Source organism: Hyperoodon ampullatus (assembly GCF_949752795.1).
Source record: "Hyperoodon ampullatus genome assembly, chromosome: 4".
In the NCBI taxonomy this organism is placed as follows: domain Eukaryota; kingdom Metazoa; phylum Chordata; class Mammalia; order Artiodactyla; family Ziphiidae; genus Hyperoodon; species Hyperoodon ampullatus.
In genome coordinates, this window is record NC_136917.1 from 35,303,762 (window position 1) to 35,313,193 (window position 9,432).

The 9,432-nt window shown below is 41.8% G+C and overlaps 1 pseudogene across 1 annotated transcript; it reads left to right on the forward strand.

Moving 5' to 3' along the window:
* Positions 1–513: 513 nt before the first annotated feature.
* On the forward strand, positions 514–8,895 carry LOC307051154 (ETS domain-containing protein Elk-4-like; annotated as a pseudogene). The gene is made up of 2 exons: positions 514–646; positions 7,570–8,895. The product of its transcript is annotated as an ETS domain-containing protein Elk-4-like (transcript).
* The last annotated feature ends 537 nt before the right edge of the window (positions 8,896–9,432 follow it).

Consider the following 9,432-nt stretch of genomic DNA (forward strand, 5'->3'; position numbering starts at 1 on the left):
TAAGAGTCAAATATCAAAAATGAGGTCAGTTCTTTCACTCCTTAAGTTTACAGACTGAATGCTGCCACATCTCGTTGAAATGAATTTGAATATTAATTGAAAAGCCATGTGACACAAGCACCATAATTAAGATGATGAAGCTTCAAAACAACATTGGAATCCTGTCATCCCCAGGTATTTTGAGGGATCCAGGAAAGTGTGCCAGTATGGTTCTGGAATTCTGTTCAAATATTTCAATAACGTTGTTATTTTAATTTGTTGTCTCATCTGTGTTACTGGTGGCACCTTGCCAGTGTATTCCACCCACATGCAGCAAGCAGCCCTCCTAAGGGAACAGAACTCTCCCTCTCTGGCTCATAAATAGTGCAAAGCCAAGTGGTCATCAGCTACCATGTCCACTAGAGAGTTGTCCTTCATGGAAAACACCTGAGGCATTAGCTGACTACTACATGTATTTTGAAAGTTTTTGACATTTCTTGATTGGCATTAATGATATGTTTGTTGAATGACATCATGCGTGCCCAGGTCAGTGCCAGGGGCTCCAACGACGATGAGTCTGTGATTGTAAACTGTAGGAAAAGAGGACATTTGTGTTGGATGGGCCAGAGGGGTTTGAAGGAGGGTGCCCAAAATGAAATACTGACATGTAGGTTACCCAGTCTATGGATGATGTTAGGAGGAAGAACCGGGAGTGGGATATACATGTGGTGGCCAGGATGTACTATGACAATAAACCAAAGACCTGCAGGAGTGACCAGAAATGTCACTGACAGAATGTCTAGTATAGAAAGGCTCTACTCGTAAGTCAACAGTAAGCCTGATGACCAGAACAAAGTAACTGGCCCCAAAGACTGTGGATTAAATCTGAATAATGCCCTGAACAGCAGGGAGACCTATGTATAGAAGAAAGCAAGCTTTAAGTAAGCCATCAGGACATCCTATGAGGGTTGTAGATTGGGGTCCTAAGACTGCCACTGAATGCCTTTTTCAAGAGCCTGGTTGTTCAGAATTGAGTGGATATCAGTAATTTTTACAGTATGTTGGTGAGTGATTGCATTTTGGTTTCAAAAGGGTTATGTGTGATAGGATAAGTAATTTTTGTATGTGAGTATCTACCAAGGTCAGCATAGCAAGTAGCCAGTAGAGGGGGTGAAGGGCCCTACAAAGTCTGTTTGCCATCAGCTGTAGGGACCCCTTCCTTGGTCGGGAAGCTATGTCTGTTGAGCTTATTACCAGTGGTGTTGGTTCACATCAGTCACTAAGGCAGCCATGGCAGAGAAGGGATGTCCCATGAATATTGCCTAACATTGAGGTTAGAGGCCTCTAAGTGGTTACGGATTGCGGGGGCTCACAGGGCTAAGGTTAATACCATCAGATCCCAGGTGAGAGTGTGCCCAGAAGTCAATTTATTGCTCTGAACACTGAGCCTCTGCAGACTGAGGTTTAATATATGCGCAGAGTAAGGACTCGCATTGATTTGGACTTGGATATTGTGAGGCAAGTTACTCTCAGAGTTCTTAATGCCAAAGGGGGCAACCTTGGATAAGGAGCTATGATTGGTACACCTAGATCATTGGCAGTGGCCAAAGGATCTGTAACAATGTGCAGATGAGTTCCATTCTTGGCCAGGTAATTCTCTATTGCTAGCACGATTGCCTGAAGTTTGACTAATCCATCTGATGCTTGGCTAATCCATCTCATCCCAGATGGCCTGTCTGATTTAGTGACAGAACACAGCATCTCTGCAGTGGACCCCATCAGGTGTGGCAGCAACACACTGTATATAAAGTATGTGGACTCCCTGGTCTCTCCTGGGATCCCAAGTGACTCCTCAAGTGGCCATGTGTCCAGAAAGAAGTGACCTACTCCAGAACAAAAGGCATCAACTTGGGGGGGGGGGGACACAGTTCCTTCAGCAAATGGGATGTGACAGAGGGGCCAATTTTTGCTTTATGCTGCAATGACCAATGCCTTTTTAATGAGGAAGACTCTGGTTAGCAAAACTGAGGGGTCCTACATTCATGACCCAAGGCAAAATGGCAAATTGGCTGTGGAGGCTCAACTCTGGCCATGGGAGGGCCTCCATTTACAGAACAACTCTGTCAGCTGCCAGCAGAGCTGCTCTAATTGTGTGCAGTAACAGCTGAGGAGACTAGTTTCTGGTACAAGAATGCCTTGGATAACTTATGTCCACCATGGGTGGTTTAGAGACACCGGGATGCATAAACAGAGGCTGCTAAAGCCTTTATGGTAAACAGGTGTGGGGAGGGAGACGATAATGGAGTAACTGTTACTCAGACAAATTCCAGAGCGTATGATTCCCCATTGAAACTCAGTAAAAATTGAAGTGCTGTGTGAACAAGCAAGCAAACATATTTTACAAATATGAGACAGCCAGGATTACTGTGGCTGATGGAATGTGCCCATAACATAGGTTCTGCCAACTGCTTCTACTGCCCTCTCAACTCACAGTCACTGGTGTTGCCTCAGGAAATTTTCCAGAGTGGGATATGCATGGATTTCTAAAGATGTTTCCATGTAAACAGGCAGAGAGTAGGCTTGAGAGCCGGAAATAATCTATGCATGATGATGGAAGGAAATGATGCTGATTTACACAAATGAGGATGTCCTTCCTGACAGAAGGCCAATAGGTCAAGGTGAAACAATGGGTCGAGGCAACCTCTTCACAATGCAGCAGAGAGGGAATTCCCTGGCGGCCCAGTGGTTAGGACTCCGAGCTCTCACTGCCAAGGGCCCGGGTCCATCCCTGGTTGGGGAACTAAGATCTTGCAAGCCTCGCAGCACAACCAAAAAATAAATAAAATAGACTTAAAAAAAATACCCCAAGCAAACTCCCATGTTCTTGTTTTTGGCTGCACCATTCTGAATGTCATGGTGAATCAGGAAAACATACTCACCAGCACTATTAAGAACATAAGGTGTTTCTATACAAATTAGACATTATAAAGGTATAATCTACACAAGATGGTAATCAGATAGTACTCCCAACCATGAAACATGAATTACTTTCCAAGTGGACATAGGAGGCCTTATAGAAAAATTCAAACTGACAGATTTTGATCTGGAACTTGTGGTGACATCAGGGGAAAACTGCATTTATAAGAAATTGGAAACCAAACATTTGGTGGTGTTGAGGCTACTATTAACTACAAGGGCACAGAATCTGGAAAATATGCTGGAAGATGGTGTTCTCAAACCTCCTATGTGTCTGTCTCTCTCCCAGTGTGGTAGCTCCCAAATCTGAAAATTGTCTTCTTTGCATCTGCTTTTAAATCATGCACAAGTGAGCTGTTGGTGAATTCTAACATAGAATCACAAAGGGGATGGATTCTGGAAAACCTAGGCCCTAACATTACTCACAGGCAAGATATCTCCAACTCTAGATTTTTTGTCCTATCACAAGTCTCTCTTCTTAATTCACATTCTGTTCACCAAATACCAAGCAGAAGGAAAGAAAAAGCAAACAGGAAAAACATAATTTACATAAAATTGTACTCCTTGACAACCTTGCCATACATTAAAATTTATTCCAAATGTTTAACAGAATGGAGAACTGAATAAGGCTCCTGTACCCACCACCCCCAGAAAAAGATCTTTCTCAGTCAAAAAGGTACTATATATAGTAGATTAGGGATATCCAGAAACTGTCACCCAAGACCAGTAGGAAAATCCCAGCAAACACCAAACTGCTATTTTCAATGGCTCTTTAACAGAGAATGAATAGCACATTATAAAAATTTAAGCCTAACTGCATATTAGAAATACACTTTTATTTACCCATGGATCCAAAAAGCTTCAAAATGGAAACAGAAAATGTCATGATCTGATTAAAGAAAAAAATCACTACCTTTAAACATTATGTACCATTGTTGAAACACAACTTACAGTATTAACTCACATTAATATTCATTTCTCAAATTAGTAGAAACCCACCATCCAAGGATACACCTGAAGAAAGATCCTTAGTAAAAACAACATATTTATAAACTTTTAAAACAACTCTTGGGACTTCCCTGGTGGTGCAGTGTATAACACTCAGCGCTCCCAAAGCAGGCAGCCTGGGTTCGAGCCCCGGTCAGGGAACTAGATCCCACATGCATGCTTCAACTAAGGAGCCTGCATGCTGCAACTAAGGAGCTGGCAAGCTGCAACTAAGAAGCCCTGGAGCTGCAACTAAGGAGCCCACGTGCTGCAACTAAGAACCTGGCGAGCCACACTAGGGACCAACTAAGGAGCCCGCGAGCTGCAACTAAGGAGCCTGCCTGCCGCAACTAAGACCCGGTGCAACCAAATAGATAAATAAATAAAACAAAACAAAATGAAATAAAAACAACTTTCATACTGAAGGTTTTCTGAAACATTAGGCATGGATTACGTTCCATCAAGTTATTTCATGTTACTTACATTTATACTTCTTCATGGGAGTTTTCACATCTAAAGATGTGGGCCAATTGAAGTGTTTCCCAAGCTGTTTACAAACAAGAGGTTTTACCTAGTGAATCTTTTCACACCTTTGCTTTCCCACCTTCTTCACATTTATATGGTTTCTCTCCACTGTGCCGTCTCATGTGCTTTCAAATTCTTGACAGAGAAATGAAAGCTTTCCCACATTCCTGACATTGATAGGGTTTCTGTCCAATGTGAATTCTTTCATGTTTTTGAAGAGAACTGGTAAGACACAATGCTTTCCCATGTTCCTAACATTCATAGGGTTTTTGTCCAGGGTGATTTCTTTTTTTTTTTTTAATTTTTACTGGAGTATAGTTGATTTACAATGTTGTGTTAGTTTCTGCTGTACAGCAAAGTGAATCAGTTATACATATATATATATATCCACTCTTTTTTAGATTCTTTTCCCATATAGGTCATTACAGAGTATTGAGTAGAGTCCAGTGTGATTTCTTTCATGATTTTGTAAAACTTTTCAGAACCAAAACTTAAAACACATTTTTTTTTTTGCGTTACATGGGCCTCTTACTGTTGTGGCCTCTCCCGTTGCAGAGCACAGGTTCCGGACGCGCAGGCTCAGCGGCCATGGCTCACGGGCCCAGCCGCTCCGTGGCATGTGGGATCCTCCTGGACTGGGGCAAGAACCCATGTCCCCTGCATCGGCAGGCGGACTCTCAACCACTGCGCCACCAGGGAAGCCCTATATGACTTTTTATAATGATCTTATGAGGTCTTTACGTATTTTCAATACAAGTTCCTTTTCAGATATATGAATTGCAAAATTTTCTTCCATTCTGTGGGTTGTTTTCACTCTCTTGCCCTAGAAATTTTACTTTGAATTGTAGTAATATACGCATACTGAATATTCATTTTGTACTTCTTTGCTAAATTTATTCCCAATGATTTCATTCTCTTTTCATTTTATTAGAAAGGCATGTATTAGTTTCATTAGAAGATTGTTGGGAGGGGAAGGGATAAACTGGGAGATTGGGATTGACATATACACACTACTATATATAAAACAGATAACTAATAAGGACCTACTATATACCACAGGGAACTCGACTCAATACTCTGTAATGACCTATATGGGAAAAGAAAAAAAAAAGAGTAGATATATGTGTATGTATAACTGATTCACTTTGCTATACACCTGATACTAACACAACATTGTAAATCAACTATACTCCAATAAAAATTTTTTTAAAAAGAACGTTCATTGACAGTGTATAGAAATACAATTAATATTTATATTTTTATCTTGTATATTATCACCTTTCTGAACTCAATAATGAGTTCTCATACATTTTGTTTTGTTTTGTTTTTTTTAAACTAGATTCATTACATTTATCTGAATAGAAGATAGCCAATCTGGAAGTAGAAATAATTTTACATCTTCCTAACCAATCTTTAGGCATTTTATTGTCTTTTCTTGTATAACAGTTTTGGCTAAAATCTCCAGTACATTCTCAAGTAGAAGTGGCAAGACCAGATATCCTTGTTGTGTTCCTTATCTTCAGGTGAAAGCACCCAATCTTTCATCATTAAAAATATTAGCTTTGGACTTCCCTGGTGGTGCAGTGGTTGAGGGTCCGCCTGCCGACGCAGGGGACACGGGTTCGTGCCCCAGTCCGGGAAGATCCCACATGCCGCGGATCGGCTGGGCCCGTGAGCCATGGCCGCTGAGCCTGCGCGTCCGGAGCCTGTGCTCCACAACGGGAGAGGCCACAACAGTGAGAGGCCCGTGTACCGCAAAAAAAAAAAAAAAAATTAGCTTTAGGGACTTGCCTGGTGGCACAGTGGTTAAGAATCTTCCTGCCAATGCAGGGGCCATGGGTTCGAGCCCTGGTCTGGGAAGATCCCACATGCTGCAGAGCAACTAAGCCCATGTGCCACAACTACTGAGCCTGTGCTCTAAAGCCCGCCCACCACAACTACTGAAGCCCGCGTGCCTAGCAACAAGAGAAGCCACAGCAACAAGAAGCCCACAACCAAGAGTAGTCCCCGCTGGCTTCAACTAGAGAAAGCCCACGCACATCAACGAAGACCCAACGCAGCCAAAAATAAATAAATTAAATAAATAAATTTTTTAAAAAAGAAAACATGCTCATTAGCACTATTGACAGAATAAGGTGTTTCCTAGGCAATTAAGACTTATGTGAATATAAAGTAGAAGAGAATCAGAGAATATTCCCAAGCAGTAAAGTCTGAATAGTTTCCTGTTGGACACAAAAGGCCTTACAGAAAAATCTAAATCCCAATGGATTGTTCATATGGATCTTATAAAGACATCAGTGGAAAGCTACACCTCTATGAAAATGGCAGTTAAATAAATCATTGGTGGGTTTGAGAATACTCTTAATTAGGAAAGCAAAGAATCTGAAAAATGAGCTGGAAGATGGTGTCCTTGACTCCAATATATCTGTCTCAATCTGTATGATGGCTCAAAAATCTGACTAATGCCTTCTTCACATCAGCTTTCCAAATCTCATGCAAGAGAGGCTATTGGTGAATTCTACCATGGAACCATAAAGCGGATGAATTCTGGAATACCTAGTTCCTGATTTAACCTTCAGGGAGGATATCTCCAACTCTACGTTTTATGGTCCTATCACATCCCTCTTCTTATATCAAAGTCTGCCTCAGTAAATGAAGATGTCACTATTGATCACTTGTATTTCCACCACATAATACACCTTAAACACTGTTTCAGGATCTGCTTTCTTGTGTAAGTAAATAGAGGGTAGCAATATAGAAAGTCCTGCTTTCCTTGATTATCAGTAAAGATTCACCATAAAGATAAAATATGGATATGGTTCATCTTCAGTTTTGTAACCATTACAAATTACACATATATATATGATGTGGGCTTGAGTATTGACATTGTTAACTGAGATTGAGACTTCCAACTGATTTGGCCTACAAATATTTGTGATGCTGTTTTTTTGTGTGTTTAATGTTATTTAAGAGGTTATTCATTTTCTTAAATAAATTAAAGTCTTATATCTGGCTCCACCGCAGGGGTGTCAGTGGCTGCCTCACTGTGCTTGAGTTCTCAATGTTAGGAGGTGGCCGGTGGAGAGAAGCATCATGTTTGAGGCAGAGACCCTAAGGCAGCCCCGCAAGTGGCCTCGTTCATTGCTCTTAACAATGCCATCACCCTGTGGCAGTTCCTCCTTCAGCTCCTAAAGGAGCCTCAGAATGGTCACATGATCTGCTGGACCTGTAGTGACGGGGAGTTCAAGCATTTGCAGGCAGAAGAGGTGGCTCGTCTCTGAGGGACTCAAAAGAACAAGCCTAATATGAATTATGACAAACACAGCTGATCCCTCAGATACTATTATATGAAGAATATCATTGAAAACGTGAGGGGTCAGAAGTTTGTGTACAAGTTTGTCTCACACCCAGAGATTTTGAACGCGGTTCCTATGCCAGTGGGCAGGCTTGAGGGAGACTGAAGCTTTACGCATCAGTGAAGTCAGCAGCGAGAGATCCAAAGATGAGGAGAATGGAGGGAAAAAGAAGCCACCGCAGCCTGGTGCCAAGATCCCTAGCTGCAGTGACTACAGACACTTTGGCTTATATTCTTCATTTACCCTCAGTCTTTGAACTCCTCCAATAGGAAGCTTTTCAAATCTCTAAGGTTGAGAATCCAGCTAAGAAATTTGCAGAGAAAAAAATCCCCTCTGTTATCAAATTTGTAACACCTTCCAAAAAGCCACCAGCAGAAACTCTTGCTGCCGCCAATTCAACTGACCCAAGTATTTCTCCATCTTCCAAGGAAACTATCCAAGCGTTGGAGAGTTTATATTCCCCCAAATTGCCTTCCCTAGAAACACCAACTTCTGCATCCAGTGCAACTGCCGCTTTTACCACTACACCTCCTGTTTCATCCATTTGCCCTTTTCAGGAACCTCCTAGAACACCTTCACTACCGCTGAGTTCCAACCCAGACATGGACCCAGACATGGATGCAGACATGGAATTAGTGGCTTCTCAGCCAGTGGAACTTCCAGAGAACTTGTCACTGGAGGCTAAAGACCAGGATTCAGCTTTGCCAGAAAAGGATAAAATAATTCATCAAGGTCCAAGAAACCCAAAGGGTTAGAGCTGGCACCAACCCTCATGATCACAAGTAGTGATCCAAGCCCACCGATAATAAGAGCCCATCTCTCCCTAGAGCTTCTCTTAGGCCAGCACTATTTTCACAGACACCCATCTTACTGTCTTGGAGTCCCTTGCTCTCCAGTATCTACTTTTGGAGTATTCTCAGCCCTGTTGCTCCCCTAAGTCCAGCCAGACTTCAAGGTATTAAAACACTTTTCAAGTTTCCTTCTGTGCTGAACAGTCATGGGCTGTTCACTGTCTAGCCTGGATGGACCTTCCACCCCTGGCCCATTTTCCCCAGATCTACAGAAAAAATAACCTATGCACTTGTGGAATGAGAGAACCAAGGAATAAAGAAACAGACAGACATCGAACAAGAATACTTTTAAGGTGCGCAATTGATACTCCCACAATGATAATAGTCTATTGTGATTTCTGCCATTCCCCATTAAAATGCATATTTAGGAGTCCCTCAGAAAAATAGATTCACTCTCTTCCTAAATTTCAATTATGCTATACAGTATAAGTGTATCAGATCATCATGTTGTCATCTTTAAATGCAGTTTTATTAGTCAGTTATCCCTCTGTAGAGCTAGGGATGGCGGGCAGGAAGAGTTTCCAGGTACACTCCAATGTTAAGTACAACTTACTGTTTTTCTTCTATCAGTGAAAATGGGAATACAATTGCCTTATATATATTATAGCTGTTGACATTTCAAAGTTTTATAGGCACACAGGGAACACTAATCTAAAATAAATTTCCTTCTAGTGTAAAATGTACAGCTGAGAAGTTAATGCACACACCTCACAGCCTGTGGTTTGACTGAGATTTGTCCTGGCACCCAGCTAGGGCTG